This window comes from Dermacentor albipictus, chromosome 3, assembly GCF_038994185.2.
Source record: "Dermacentor albipictus isolate Rhodes 1998 colony chromosome 3, USDA_Dalb.pri_finalv2, whole genome shotgun sequence".
In the NCBI taxonomy this organism is placed as follows: Eukaryota; Metazoa; Arthropoda; class Arachnida; order Ixodida; family Ixodidae; genus Dermacentor; species Dermacentor albipictus.
Window position 1 is genome coordinate 85518027 of NC_091823.1, and position 16721 is coordinate 85534747.

General features: G+C 46.3%; 1 long non-coding RNA gene across 1 annotated transcript; it reads left to right on the forward strand.

Moving 5' to 3' along the window:
* The first annotated feature begins 25 nt into the window (after positions 1 to 25).
* Positions 26 to 3097, forward strand: LOC139057449 (uncharacterized). Its single transcript, XR_011512801.1, has 3 exons — positions 26 to 1627; positions 2577 to 2651; positions 2716 to 3097. It is a non-coding gene; the product is annotated as an uncharacterized lncRNA (long non-coding RNA).
* The last annotated feature ends 13624 nt before the right edge of the window (positions 3098 to 16721 follow it).

Here is a 16721-nt window from a genome sequence, read left to right on the forward strand (position 1 = left end):
AGGCGATGCAAGGATGCAGGCATAGAGTTAGTAGAACAACTCTAGAGGAAAAGCTGGGCCGGAAAAGTGGGAACCTCTAGGGCGCCGCCCTGTTGCTACTGGTCAATGTGGCCAGCGCAATTACTATTGAAAGAGCTGAGAACACGTACAGGTCACCTTATGCTTTGTCACCTAAAAACGCATACCTGATGGCTTTATGAAGGTGGTACGTTAATATTAAGTTTACAGAAAGCGATCGCTAAGTCCGTGACTTATGTAAATCACGATGTACACATTCATGCAATAAAGGATGACGCGAATTTCGGTTTCGAATCTGTTTTTTGGATGCGTAGTAGTTTCGTTTGACATGCGATCGCGCGTCGACATCGGACGCTATGACACACTCGTGCCTTATGTGCCACCGAAGCCCCGAAGTGGTCTGGCATATACCTTCACATGTAAGTAAACGAATTTATCTCCTTGTTGAGAATATCACGCGAGTAGGCAGCTCTTGTGGTACATCACAATCGTTCGAGAAGCGTCACAGTAGAGCATTTTTCTGCATGCGGAGCGGTGTTTTTATTTGCAGGTTTCCCTTCAGCAGGAAATTGCTGGACAGGCGGACCAGCGCACCGGAATTGTACTGGCGAAGCCACAAGCAACTCAAAGAATCTGTTTAATTGTTGCACGTTGAACAATCATGATTCTACAAAGGCCACAGCAGAAAAACAGCCTGATGACCGAGTATTTCTGTGCCACGAAGTAATCAAGAGGCGAGTGCCTAATGCGGACGAAATAGAGTGCATCGAGACTTAGAACGACAGAAAGCTGAGCTAGTTCGTAAGGATTCATTATGCAAAACAGAGGTGAGGCGTGCAGACAGGACACAAGAGTAGAGAAGTGGGCGGCGCGCGTGTTGTTTGCTTGTAAATACTCTACTCTTGTTTCCTGTCTGCACGCCTCACCTCCGTTTTGCATAACGAGTGCATCAAGCCACATATTAATAGCTTAGGCGTTTTATTAACTGTGCAATATTTTCAACACTTCCTTGCATGCCATTTCATGTGGCATATCTTTTCTGGTCACAAATTTGTGCAGCGAATCTATTTGCATGATCGACTCCGGGCCTGTGGGACCGTTCACTTGCACTTGATGCTGAGTCTTTTACATGTACCCATAAACTGCAGATATGCACATCAGATCCCTGCGAGCACTTTCAAAATTCAATTATTTTCGACAACAGGCACATATGCAATACTGACATAATCCGGAATACCACTAAGCAGCTGGGACACATTTTTGTTGACCATACTCGCAGGTAAAATAAATACATCATGTGGACAGCTCCAGCTCATTTTCCTTAAGTCAGTGTGTACAAGGGTTATGCAAAAATAATTTTTTTCTCGCGCACCGATTATTTTGCTTTATAAGCAAGAGAACCCACCACGTTAGTGTAACGTATCTTGTGCATCACACTAATATGTGCTTTCATTTACCAAGTGAGATGAGTTACTTTTATGGCTCATTCAGTCATATCACACTGCAAGCTGCATTCATCAATCTTCAATGGGATTTTGCAAATGTTTAATGAAACATGTTTCCCTTTTATGCAGATATGCAATGGCAAGCCCTTCCGTGTGTTCCAAAGGTAAAATTTAAGCTCTAAATTAAAGAAGACATTTCTAGTCAGAAACAAGCAAAAATAGTGAATGCAGAGCATCAGAAGCCCAAGGTACAGAAATTATGAGAAGTGTCGAATGATTTTAAGGAAAGAGTCGTATTTAAAAATGCAAGACCCTTTAGTGGAGGTCAAGCAAGTCAATATAGGTAGAATACTCTGCAAAATTATGCGAGTGAGGGGATGTCAAACAATGGGTCAGGAAATGCATTGTTTTTCTGCAAAACAAAAGCTGATTGCCATTACATAAGTCACTTTAGCATCATGATAAATTCAGAAATAAACCAAAAAACAAGACACGCAAAAATAAACAAAACATTTAATGATATTTCAGCAGAACTTTTTGTTGGGCTAGTTGGTGCATATTACTGAAGTACTATAGCGCCAAACAGACGACACAAGAAGAAGAGACACGGACATAAGCGCTCGTCCGTGTCTCTTCTTGTGTCGTCTGTTAGGCGCTATAGTACTTCAGCCATTTAATGATGCTCTCTCCACAGTGGGATAAATAAAAACAAACACATCACATCTAATGTGGACATATCAGATGCCTTGTGAAACATAAAGGAACAATTCAGTTTTGAGCTATGGCACTTGCCGCATAGATGTGGGGGGGCCTTGCACCAATAGTGATAGTTACCACTGCATTTAGAAATTGAAAGCATTCGTGCAGACAAGGATGATTCTTTATATTTTTGGCTACCACTTCAAATGCCTCCACCAAGTGTTACAATGCTGCACGCAGCCATACTAAGGATCTCGCAACAACACCTGCAGGTAAAAAGCAGAAGCAGTCAAAGTGCTGGTGTGTTCTGGACACTATGTTTGAAAACTTTTAGGCAAGAAGAGTGCAAGAAGCAGACATAACTGCATTTATTTCCATAATTCCCCATTTAAATGGCCTTTTCTTTTTGCTTAGACAATGCCTACGCCTAGCCACAGCAGCTCCCTCATACAGACTCCGCAAACCAAGAGGCCGTGGAGGCAAATGCAGGTAAGAGGCAATAAGCAATAGCACTGGTATCGACATTCATCTAATTTCTTTTTATTTCGTTTAGGCAGCCAGCACACCTCGAACAGCCACCTTGACTGCGGGTGTGTCACCCTAGTCGCCAAGGAAACATTTGAGGGAAAGTGACAGGCAATGTGAACAGCCACTCCTCCATGTAAACAATACTCTTTCTCACGGATGACTCCTACGCCTCACCACGCCAGCACACTTGTGCACAAAGATGCCGCAGAGGCACGTGCAGGTCAGAGGCAAGAAGCAGTGGCACTGGTGTCGACATTTACCCAATTTCTTTTTCTTACACTGAGGCAGCCAGCACACCTCGAACAGCCACCTCGACTGCGGGTGTGTTAGTTGATCCCTGTTGTACATGTGCTCATAATAAACTTCAGTAAACTTGAACTTCATAATAAACGTGAAGGCAAATGGTACATTGATGCATTGTATTTTTGAACATTTATTGTACACATACAATATATGTTATACTTTGCAGTGCTACAGAGCGTATTTTGAAGCTTCCCCCTATATTTTGCACCTTTAATTAGGTATGTGTTGTGTGGCCCTCAATGTAGTTCATGTTGTAGCAGCTGCTTTGTCTGTGTATCGCACATTGGCTTAAGCTCGTGATATCCACATACTTCTCTCACATATACAAAATAAAGTTCTATGTAGTCCTCAGTGTTACAACAAAAAATGAAAGTAACCAATCCGATCGTGGAATTATGTTTATTACACGGATTCCTACGACAGTTACTGACAAGTTGACAACTTGAACTGGTCAATCGGTCCACAGCCTCCTCTATTTTTCAAAAATAAAGGAGGCTATGATCCGTCATGGCAAGGAATTGTATGTATACATAAAAAAAAGGGGGTATGTGTGTGTTTGTAGTGGGGGTATAGGATTAGGGCGGTACGAAAAAATGTACCAACACCGTCCTCTAGACCCATTCCGTTGAGGTACCGTAACAAAACGTATTATGCATAAAGTTCATACAACCAACTCTGATATTACTACAGACGCCAGGCGACGCGAGCTACATTTGTCATGATGCATTCGCGACTGCACCGGATGCCCTCCACATTATTCTCGTTAATCGTGCTCACTGCGCCGAGGCAAAAGAAAGACCATGGGCGCAGGTGCCTTTAAAGTATCTCGACCTTGCGAGGCACGGCTGCGCGTGCCAGGGGAGCTGTCCGTGCGAACACTCCCTGGCACACACCTGCCTCGGCGGCCCCAACCTACGTACCGTTCTGCTTCGAGCTTTGATCCCCCCACTGTCCCTCGGGTGCCCTGGAGTTCCTGCGCCGCCTGCTCTACTACCATCTCAGGTGCTCTCCTGAGACTTCCGTTTGTCGGTTACATGTGCCCTGCAGCTGGATCATTACTTATAATAATAAAAAACCCGATCTATCGTCACGACGATAGATCGCGAAAGCGGCTTTTGCAACATACCGCGCCCGTGCGAAGATAATTACGGAACGCCAACGAGGAATCTGACCACAGCTTCGAGCTCGTAACGTCGTCGAGTGACACTCCTGCAACAGGCGTGACCGCTGAAAACCGCATACCGCCAGAAGCTTGAACAGGATCATCCCTCGGTTGCATAACTGCCAGCTCTACGGCCAACATGGACCACACCCACGCCATCCCGCAACATAGAATAAAGAACCGACTTATGAAGCCCAAACACACGGCTGCACGCACACATCACAACACTTCAAGCGAGACGCCATGCTGCTACGCTGCTACTGTTGCCGGATTAAAACTGACTACTGTCACCAAGTCTAGCAAGCGTCTCAGGAGCTGGCAACCTCGGCGCGTAGCAACATGGCGGCGCTCTTGAGGTTCCCGATTTTATTGCATGGGCCCTATGGGTAGCTTGTCCTCTAGAGTCAGTATAGTAACTCTATGGATGCAGGTAAAGAAGTACTGAGGAAAGCAGCTGTCTGCCGACCTAGCTATGGATGTGGAGGCTAGCGTGGAAATGCTACTAGAGGGGAATTAAAGAGAGTGAGTAAAGTAAAGGAAGAAAGAGAAATATTAATTTACCCTAGCTTCAACAACAAGAACAACAGAAATCGCAGCTTTAATGCGAAGCACGGAATCAGCTAGCACTCGTGTCCTACCAAAGAACTTGTCAGATACCTAAATAAATAAGTGAATTAATCGATCGATCAATCAATCAATAATTATTTATTCAGTTAATTAATTTATCGACCAGTCAATCAGTCAAACATTATGTAGGGTTGTCAGTGGCTACTAATACCCCTCCTATATATAACGGCTCTATGGTCCTAATAGTAACCAAATAAATAAATAAATAAATAAATAAATAAATAAATAAATAAATAAATAAATAAATAAGTAAGTTAGGCAGGGACAATTGAGACAGAATATCTAAATAAGATACTGTGGAAGGCGGGCATGGCTACCATAAGAGACCAACGGTGCCGGCGTGAAAATCTCCTGCGCGCAATCTTCCGCGGTTAGTTCAAACGTCCCCGTTTTCTCAAATGATCCTCGGCCCTAAGCTCTTCCTCCATTCCATCGCGCTGCGCGCAGCGCCATTCCTCAACTGAAGAAGTCGTTACGATGCTCAAGAATTATTTAAACAAACTATTATCAAATCAAACAAATTATTATCGCAAACAGTCAATGAAGCGCAGCGACCATTTCTCTCGAGAGGAGGCGCTGCCGTCCACTGCCTAAAACGGGCATGGAAAATGGCATAGCCTTCACTCTTAAAACGGTTGCACCCTTTGGAGTGTATATTTGTCCCACAACGATAATCGTCATCTGCCTTGCTTGCGTTTCCTTTCTTGAAAACTCAGCGCTCGCTACTTTCCTGTCGAGAATGCTGCGTCACACTGATAACGCGCATGCCGTTCGTGACTGGGAAGTACCGGGCTCGCAGCGTTAAAGAAAGAAAACGCGGGCAAGACAGATGACGATTATCGTTGTGGGACAAGATAAGCCGCAAAGGGTTAACTTTTTAGGAATGTTATATCGCGGTATGGTCGCGACCGTTCTGCTATTACTTGTTAGAACAAAAGCTTAATTTAAACGCCGGACGTCCGAGAAAATATTTGACTTACTGTTTACGTCACATGAACGTTAAATAAGGATTCAAATGACTCAGCTGTTGCTGTTGACATTCACTCTACACTCTTAGAAAAATTTACACCCTTTGGGGCGTATCTTGTCCCACAACAATAATCGTCATCCGTGTTGCCCGCGTTTCCTTTCCTTAACGCTGCGAGCCCGGTACTTCCCAGTCACGAACGGCATGCGCGTTATCAGTGTGACGCAGCATTCTCGACAGGAAAGTAGCGAGCGCCGAGTTTTCAGGAAAGGAAACGCAGCAAGGCAGATGACGATTATTGTTGTGGGACAAATATACACCCCAAAGGGTGCAACCGTTTTAAGAGTGTATGTCATGCCGATAACGCGCATGCCGTTCGTGACTTGGAAGTACCGGGCTCGCAGCGTTGAAGAGAGGAAATGCGGACAAGACAGATGATGATTATTGTTGTGTGGCAAGATACCGCCCAAAGGGTGTAAGCTTTTCTTAGAGTTTAGAGGGCGACGACGGTACTCTAACTAGACGTGCGATGAAAAAGACGTAGTTTAAAACTATGTAATTACTCTGATAGCCTTGAGCACACAGAAATAACCATCAAGAGAATTTCACAAGGAGAGATATGAAACTCTCCTGTCGGATATTTCTATGAGCCCAAGGCTGTCAAACTGATTACATAATTGTCAACTACGTCTTTTGTCATCGTAAGCCTAGTTAGAGCTCCGTTGTCGTCCTGTAGAAGTTTTTGTACGGCCCTAACGATGGGGGTGTTACCTGTGCCACAAGAAAACACCCTTAAGGGTGTAAACATATTTACAGTGTAAGCTTTAGAAGCAATTCTTTATTTTTTTACTAATTGTTTGGCCCTTATTGAGACAAGGAGGTTGCATGAATCAGTAATGAGAAGCATCTGCCGTCGCCGTGTATTTTATTGCTGCTTATAAATTTAAGATGTACTCCATTTTTATTTGTGAGCTGCTTCCCCGCTTACAAGAATGCGTACAGGTATTTGATTTTACATTCACATATGCTCGTAGATATGGTACATCAAATATAAATGAATGCCACTAATACTTTGATATTTTTCTGTCAGAGACGTCGTCTTCTTTTACTTATGTCCTCTACCTATCTTGATGTCCTCTTCCGCCCGCCTCGTCTGGCATGCAATTATTTTCTGGACGTGAAGCAGTTCGTAACGCTGGGACGAATATGCGTCCATGATGACATCTCGTGCATCAATAGAAAGGGGGCGCATTTATCATATGAACGTTGCATATATGCAGGTTCCATGAATGTTGCGTGGGCACTAATGTTTGTCTAGGAACGTGCGTTTCGCGAAAGACGCGTCGTCACTGTATGGTAGCTGACTGCGTTGCAGCTACCTCTATGAACGAGCCGTCCATACAATAATGCCGGACTGCGTCAATCGCGCAGCCCTTGATCGTCATCCATTTCCTACCGGCGATTGAGCTAGTGCACGCGTGCTCAACGATTCGCGAAAGAACACACAAGGTATAACTTCCAGCTCCATCGAGCCAAATAGCAAGTCAATGAATGCAAGGCACCAATGGGGCTCCGTTCGGAAGGCTAAATGCAAACAAAACGAAGCAATCAAGTGAAGAAACGAACCGCCTATCGGCCGCGTCGTTGCCTACCAAGAGGAGGGGAGGGAATCCTCTCGGCTGCGCGCCCTCTGGCGGCATTCATCAGGAACGAACGGAGGGGATACGCATGCCAACGACACCTGGTGGCGTGGCCTGAAATCTATTGCTGCTTCGTCGTCGCTTTTGGTGGGACCAGGCTTTTGTGCTTCGCTCCCTCGCGTTGGCCGTGCGTGGAAGCCCGGGAGGGGCTTTTGTGCACGCGTCGTTCCATTAGCAGTAGGTCTCGCCGCTCGCCACTCGGCGTGGTGCGTGCGTGTGTCCGGGCTTGCACCTCTGGGATTGTATATCTGCACACGTCTAGAGGTTCCAGCATTTCGAGTGAATGTGGACGGGTCTGCACGGCAGCCCAGTGCTGCTGCGATGAGCTGAATAGATCGATGTGTCGAGCTCAGAGGCAAGCCGGAAAAAGCGTAGATGATAGGAAGTAGGGAGGTCTGTCAATCCCTATAAGTGTATGGCGCAAGAAATGGTGTTAATGGCGTTGTTTCTCTCGCCCCGCTACAAACATCCTGACAGGCTGTTACGTGCGATCGGAGGAAGGCGTAAATATATGTATCGAAGACACTATAAATATGATAAGCTGTTAGCACCAGTTTTGTTGCTGCGCTTCTGCGGGATTTGTTTTCCCGGCTTTCTCTCTGCCTCGCCATTTGCCCGCACTTGCGTTGTGGGCTTTTCTGAGGCAATATGCAATTAAGAGAAACTTCCTAAGGCGTCAGGTGCTGTCACCGCAACATGTGCGTTGATTATATCGATCGATTCGCATTTATTTTGGTCCATTGTCTGCGTATGACGTTAGATATGAAGGGGGCTGTAAATTATAATTGTTCCCAGGAATAGACCTGCGTGTGTGTTAAACGCCAAGTGTTCTGATGTGCATGAATTTGTCACGCAATATGTGTGCGTATTTATGGTCCGCTCAGCGCAGTTCATCCAGAAATGAACCTGAACGTATATTTCCTAGTTTGTGCCGTTTCGGAGCAAGGATACTTGATTTTTACTGAAATTATGTCACCTGAAACTCATTTGCAATGGATGCGACTGAGTGCTGAGAAAGGGCTAGACAAGTATTGTTTAAACTGAAAGGCACAGTCTGCAGTGAGATATCTCAAAGTCGAGTTTTCGTGTGTTCCGGAGAAAATAAACATCTTTTGGCTTCTTTCATTAGGTGGTTAGAAAGATGCACTTTAGCGGTTGCTGCGTAACGCAACGTGCGACGTTGATGCCATGGCCTTCTCCACATATAAGCTCCAAAATTGACACACAAAGATCATCACGACGAAAGCAAACAAAGTAGCAAGCAAGAAAAACAAAAGCACTCGAACGAAAGTGAAGAGTTGGCTTACAAAGATCATCACGACCAAAGCAAACAAAGCAGCAAGCAAGAAAAAAAAGCACTTGAACGAAAGGGGAGAGTTGGCTTACATAAAACGGAAGCAGGGCGACACGAACGATGGAAGTCAGAAGAGAATATTTTGGCCCCAGATAAGCAGACATTAGGAACTAATTTATACAGAATAAATATAAATAAAATGAACCGTAACATGCGCGAGCCGGTGAATCCGATGCACTGATTTCTTCCTGGTACATACTAGTGCTTCTGCTGGATTTCTTGCCACCCACGGTGCAAACTTGAAGAACTGCCGTACCGTGTCACGAAGCCGTTACGCCGCCTTGTAACGGAGACAAGGTTGTAGTTGCTGGTAAACAGACCATTTACCGAAAATGTAGCTTAATTTTAACGAATCTTCAAAACCGGTGCATAATTTAACGACTCTTCTTTGCTAACATCTATATTGTTCCTATTGTGCACTTTGCCGACTGGCCAATTGTGGCGTTAAAATAGTTTGAATGCCGGTAAAGGCTGGGAATAATCGCAACCGCCTTGTCCTATTCGGGCTCATGGTCGTTAAGGCGCCAGAGCGGGGCACGACAGCCGGATACCTCCGATGTAGTTACGGTACATTAGGCCAAAAGATAGTCACTTTATCATCATCAGCATCACTAGACATCAGACATCACGTGCAACGGTGTGAAAGCTACACAAGAAGTTCGGTCACGAAAATGTATCATTTCGCGCATTTCGTGCACGCTTCGTTGCACGCTAACGGCGTTTGCTCGCGAGAGCATGGACGTGAGGCTGCCGGGACAAGCTGCGAATAAAAATTCGAAAAGAAAAACAACTAAAAGCAAATTGTTCTAAACGCCATAGCAGCCGTGTACCTCAGTTTGTTTGTTTCTATGCATTAAACCTCTTTTCCTTCAATACTGACCCTACAGCAAGCACAGCTTCACACAATTGCGGTAAAAAATAACGAAAAAAGAAGGCGCTGTTTCTAAGCGCGAGCGCAGTCACGGGAGAATGTCTCTCTAGCCTCCACAGTGTCGCACCTGATGCCTGAAACAGAGTATGGTCTAACCGCCGGTACTTTTTATCTAATGCGACTCCTGTAAAGCGTGCACAGTTACATAATGAGCGTCTGTGAGGAGAAGCGCGCTTCACGAAGCCGAACGAGAAGAGTGCTATACGTAAGGTTAACAAATCGGCAGAATTCAGTTATTCCCGCGGCTATCAAGTCATTTACTGTGAAAGGAGCCAGCTAGGAAAGTGGACGCCGCCGTCTTCAGAGTAACAACTTCTCTGCGAAGCGCTCAAAGCCGTACATACCAAAGAGGCCACCACTTACACGCACAGTGAAGCGCCCTAAACCCCTCGCAAGTTACCAAGCGCTAACGCTGCACATTTCCGCAAGACCATGACGCTGGGATCCCCAGTGGCGGCGGCGAGTAAAGTTATGGTTTTCTTTGTCATATGGTGTGGATGAAACGGAGACTAGAAGTAACCTGATGACAACGGCCTGATTACGGTGGCGCAAAAGAAAACACGAGTGCACAGAAGAGACCCAGTTTGGAACTTTTAATTTATGGACATTGCGTTGTCATTGATGGAGGGGACATGCTCGGAGCCAGTGTGGCTATGACCTTGTTAGACTGCTGTAGAAATGGGTTTATCTGGCGTTCGCTCCTGAGCAGCCTTATATTTGATTTCAAAAGCTCTTGAAGGAAACCTCAGAAGGCTTCAAAAGAAATTTTGGTTATACATGGCGATGATGATGATTTATTGTCATCCCCTTTGAGACGCGCCGTTTTCCCGCCTACCTGTGTCACTGGGTATAGTCTTAGGTCGAATAGCTAGCGCATAGGGCTGTTCTGATGAGGTAACAGGGTTTGAAAGCAACCATCGGATCAATATGGGTCAGAGTGTATGCCAGTGCGTACATACATGCCTCTCTCCAACGAAGCTCTTTCAGGCCGACATGGCTTACTGTAGACGCGAGACTGCGTAGGCACCGCTGTTAGAGGGAACTATTTGACGCCGACTTGAAGCACTGGATAGGCGCCACTCAGTCTGTGCTGGCCTTCAATGAATGTCTTTGACTTTAGCGCCAACTTGGGTAACTAGGTATGTGCCACTAGAAATATGCCCTTCTACAATGATGCAAATGATCCCTTAAACTTCTCCGATACTGAGCAGAATCAAACGCACGTCACAAACGTTCCTCAAGGACATCAATTCGACGCATTAGCAGGATGTGCCACAAATGCACTGGGTTTGTGTCACTTTTCGATGAACGTATTTCACGCCAACGCTATAGCGAGCTGCGTGCGCCATGAACGCACTGAGTATGTGCCGCTCTTCAATGAACCTATCGCCAACTTGGGTCACTAAGTATGTCCCACTTGCTGTGCGGCAAGTGAGGGAACAATTCTCAGCGTTCACAGGCACTGACGCGCCACGCTTCTCTTCTCGTGCGGAAGCCACGCGCGGACTTCTCGGCAGCGCCATTAGATGGCGCAGCGCGTCCGGAAAGAATGGGAAAGTGCAAGAAGGGAGCCCGGTTGCCGCATGACGCTCAGACACGCCATGAATTTCGGAGGCCACGCATAGACTTCCCGGAAGAGGGCTCTGTAAGTGGCACTGAGAGTTTTGGAAGCTCAAAAGAGCAGATTCCGCTGCAGTATACGCCTCATACATAACCTGTTTCGACGGTGGCAATACATTCGGTCACTAAATTGAATCAATGCTAAACGCATTACCGTCTAGAGTCATCGTGAGATGGGTTCCGCCGCTTTTGTTTGTCCTTAGGAAATCAGCTCGGGACAGCTGAAACATTGGGGGATGCAAAGCCATCAAGGGACCTTTCGCCGGAATGATCTTTTTTTCGAAGTGGTTCATTGTTAGTAGAAAGGAGAAACTGAGAGGTTGCTTTGCCATGCTGCCAGAAGGCGAACACAGACAAACTCTTCCTTTGCCTTCACTAGCGCCCGTCAAGTTTACGTCACGAGCCGATCGCCCCCCCCCCCTCTTTCTTTTCTTCGTGTTTCTTTTTTTATGTTCAGCGCACTTTTATGGGGGCTATTTGTGCGTTCCCCATAAGACGATTTACCTAAGTCACGGGTTATAAGCGGTGATGTTGCAGGCAGTGCCTCTGGCATTTGTGCATTTATACATGCGGCCTTCGTTCTCAGACAGGAAGCAGGGCTCCATCAGGAGGAGGGGCGCACGGGACTTTCGTTTGACATTTTAGCTCTTCTTGTGGCCGTGTTCGATGCTTTGCACGCACGACCGTCAGCACACGGTCTACGCACCACGCTTGTCTGTTTTCATACTTATTAATCAGCGCGAAAGCAACGGAAGACACAAAGCTAGAAGGACAGAGGACGAGCGCTGTCTGTTTTCAATACCTATAAAACTGGTAAGGCTTGGACGTTGGAGCGGTGAAGCGCTTTAAGGGTCTTCTTGTTTGACACCAAGGGATGACGACCACTATACGCCATAGCTATACGGTCTACAATATGGTGCCAGTTTACGTATACAACGTATCAATACCGCGGAAACAATGCGAGCCTGTATTTGTAGATATTTACCACGATTTTTAAGGCTGCGCAACCACTTTAAAACAAAATGCATATCGCTTTCCGATTCGTTCTAATATGATGCAGGAGCCCGCCATGCCGTATTTCCAAGGCTCAAAGTGAGCCTGTTGCAATCTGTCCCATTTAATACCACGTCCTTTATGCAAACCGTTGATCTACATTACGTGAATGTGCCGAAAGCTTAACGCTACGTCAAAACTATTTAAAGAAACAAACTATTGTGTTTTCGTGTTTTCACTTAATTATAAGCGCCGATACGCCCAAAAGCGCTCGACAGCGAAGTGTTCTTCATTTCTTACCGATGCCACGCGAACGTGCGACGGACACTTCTTCCTGCAGCTGTTTCGGCGGCATGCAGCGTGTCATAATTGTTCGTCCCATAAAAGATTTGGGATCGAGTAATCTGTCCTGTTCGTCGCGTAAGAAATTTAATTACGCCTAAGTGCCGGCAAAGGCGAGAACGGCGACGGACGCTCGGGAGCCGTGCAAAAGCTCATTTCCTCGCTTTGTCAGGATCTCCGTTAAGAGCTCTCATTTCATTCGGACTCGACGCAATTAACGAGTCCGACGAGGACGCGCAAGCGCGCAATCCATTATAAAACATGCTTCATTACACGCTTCTACGAAGAGTATTATTACTACGTTGTACACGTATACCCGCCTCTCCTTGTGTTTGAGAGCGTATGAGTAGGTGAGCGTTCTCGGTGAGAGAGCGAAATAGCACGACGCTGATCTCCATCTTCCCCCTCCCCCCTTTTCATTATAAGCCCACGTCTTGAGGATCTGGCTCGAGAATCCCCTCGCGCCAGCGCAGACAGAGGAAATTGGGGACATCTTTTAAATTGCCGCGACGACGTCGTCGTACTCGGTTTTTCTTAGCTTCGGCGCAATCTTTTCTTTCTTTCTCGCTCTCTTTTCATTCCGTTTTTTTTTTACTTTAAACGTCAGCCACTGTCCTGGAGCGCCCGGGGAGAGAGTGGAACCGTCGGCGCTCAGAAAGCAAAGAATCGGGCCGGAGACCGACTCCTCGACGGCGAGGATTCAATTAAACGAGAGAAGACGACCAAAGTGAGTCGGAATGACGCACTTGGCGAGAGTGCCTGGCTTCCGCCCCCACTCCCCCCTCCCGATATCCCTTCATCGCCTTTCTTTTTCCACATTTCCCCCCCATGGAGCCTTCCCCATTTCCCAACCTTCCAACTCTCTCTATTTCCTTTTCTCGCTCGCTTGGCGCGGCGTTCCTTATTCGAGCTTCCGCGGCGGCGCCATCGTATCGGGTTTTAAGTTTTTTTCTTTCCATATATATTCTCGGCTGTTTATGTCTGTGTGGGTATTAACTTTCTCCTTTGGGATTATAGTCCACGTGCCTTCATACATCGTCTATACTGAATCCCAAAATCGGGTCTCCGACGTCGCTTCACCAAATATAAAAAAATAAAAAAATAAAAGAAAGTGAGAAAGCAGTACTGCCGCCGGTTGCGGAGCTCTTAATTGAAGAGCGACGGCATCGTCTCGCGCGGCGTCGAGCGACCGACGGGAGAATTTTCGGCGACGATGAATAATTGACCCTACTCTCGATTGGTTGGCTCGCTAGGAAAAACCCGATTATGTTCGGCTGCAGGAACGCCGCCGAGAGGAGCTGAACGAAAGAATAAAATATTACGAAAGCGGAATGGGAAGGAAATATAGAGTGAGTGAGAGGAAAAGCAAGAGAGCAGCTTCAGACCGTGCACAAGGCAAGCATAGAGACGATCGAAAGCGGAGATGATAAGAAAATAGAGGAAAAAGGGATATGAGGGAGGGGGTGAGAGAGAGGGAGTCGAAGGCGAGCGAGAGATTAGATTAAACGGGAATGGTGGTTCGTCGTCGATGTACCGCAGTTGCGGCTCGCCCACATACGTACAGACACGCACACACATTCCATTTATAAGCGGTGGCCGCGGCCTCCGCCACGAGAGACATGCCTCTCGAGTTGAGCACGCAAAGAAACAAAGAAAAAGAGGAAATAAGCGCGTGATTGCGGCGCGGAAGAGTACGGAGTGGCACCGGACTCTCTCCGGTACTCCCGCCCTCGTGGCGCGTGATTGGTCGACTCCGCTTCATGACGTCACGGAAAGAAGGCGGGGTGCCGGCTCGATTTTGCTGGCGCGCGCGCTTGCGAGCCCATTTTGGGGACATCTCCGTCTGCGGCGACAGCGGCGGCTTTTTCGAGCGATTCGCGCTCAATGCGCGGCTATAAATGCTAATAATAATAATAATAATAATAATAATAATAATAGCAAAAAAAAAAGGAGACTGATGGAAAGATGCCGGGAGCCGACGGCGTGGTTTGAGCGGGAATGGGAGAGCCGAGCAGATGTAATGCCCGCCTTGCTCTCCTTTTTTTTTGGCTGGGCGGTTTTTATCTCGGCTGTATGCGCGGGGGTCGTGCGTAGTAGCCCCTTCTGCGTTCCTCCGGGACCTTTTTGTTGGTCCGTGCGTGCGGTGCGCACTCTATTACAAAAGGGTTCTTCTCCCAGCGGCTCAAAGTTTTGGCTCCTTTATTACCTTTTTATTTTTTTCTTCGGCAGAGACGGTTCAGAATGTATAGAAACGTGGTCGACTTTGGCTGCAGGCGCTTTTCGACTGGTCAAATGGGCTGCTTCGCTTGGTTCCGTGAACGATTTGAAACCATTATAAACACGGGTGCTCGCGTGACGTGATAGAGAGAAAAGGGAGGAAGCGGGTGTCTTTTCTTTTAGTGTCGTCGGTTAGGCAAACGAATAAGCTTTATTCTGCAGTTTTCTTGTGTCTTTCTAAGTTCACAGAGAAGAAGCTTACGGGCTCGTTTACTTAACGATTTCTTTCTACTTCCTTTTTTTTTGTGCTCCCGATGCCTAGAGTATACTCTTACGCTTATCGTAATTTCAGTAACCCAAGCTTACGATGAGTGCACAATTGATGTGCTCACATATGTGTCACGTGGGATCACCAATGTATTTACAAAGGCAGCAAACAGCGACACATGCAGACACCCGAAGAAGAAGATGAAAATCCTGTTTCCGAGAGCTGCGGTTAAACTGCTCGCTCCACATACTAATCTAGTTATTGCATCGTCTCATTTTCTGTCTTTCTTTTATTTTGCGTTCATCGTCTTCAAATAAGAATTTCCTTTAGCTACCTCCTGCCAACCGATTCTCGGTCTACCCCCCTTACTGGGTGCGAGCCATGACAGACGTTCATCATCATCATCAAACACAATAAAGCACTGCACGAACCAAACAAGAAATCGGTTCTTAAGAAGATGGAAACTTGCAATGCTCAACAATGGTGGAACTATTTGATTTGTAACGTCTATAACAAAAATAATAATAATAAAGAAAGAAAGAGCCCCCATTGGCGCATTAGAGGCGTGTATGTGGGCGCCTCCTATGACGGCCATGGTTGCTCGTGTCGAACGATCGAGTTGACTCCGGAGCCGAGGTTTCGACGAGGCGTCCTGTCTTCGCCAGGGCGACCGAAGTGGGGGGGGGGGGGCGCACTGTTTTGCAAGCATTGACACCTAGTGGACATGTCCATTTCGTCTGCTGCTTAAGTGCTGATCGGCTGGGGGCGCCTGTCTCCTTCTGGCGCGTACTCCAGCACAGCGAATCAGAATTTCAGCAGCAGACGAAATGGACACCTCTGCTAGGTAGACACTTACAGAATAACCTCCCCACTGCTTTCCTCAGCGGTGCTTATGTACCGTATGTCCCCGAAGGCAAGTGCCCTTGTAATAATATATGGGGTTTTACGTGCCAAAACCACTTTCTGATTATGAGGCAAAGTGCCCTTGTCGAAGCGTTGGCTTCGAAGACGTATCTTGTTCGATCACTGCAAGAACCAGGCGAGTCCACGCTAACGCTACGCGAGTTCCTCACCATACTTCAACTGCGTCCGCAAGCCACAGCGCTCAGTGCATCACCGCTTTAATTATCTTTTTAATTGTTTTTCCAATGTGCACAATATCATTCTCGGATACAGTGAATCACGACGACAGTAATCGCGTTTCTTTTGTTTTGAGACCCGCTCTTGTTTTCTTCGCTCTATACATTAAAGGGTAATCTCTAGCATTTCGTATCATCAGCACCACCGGACATGTAGCATATATATATATATATATATATATATATATATATATATATATATATATATATATATATATATATATATATATATATAGATATGCTACATGTCCGGTGGTGCTGATGATACGAAATGCTAGAGATTACCTTTTAATGTATAGAGCGAAGAAAACAAGAGCGGGTCTCAAAACAAAAGAAACGCGATTACTGTCATCGTGATATATATATATATATATATATATATTAGACCCAATGTAAGGCCGTGTCATC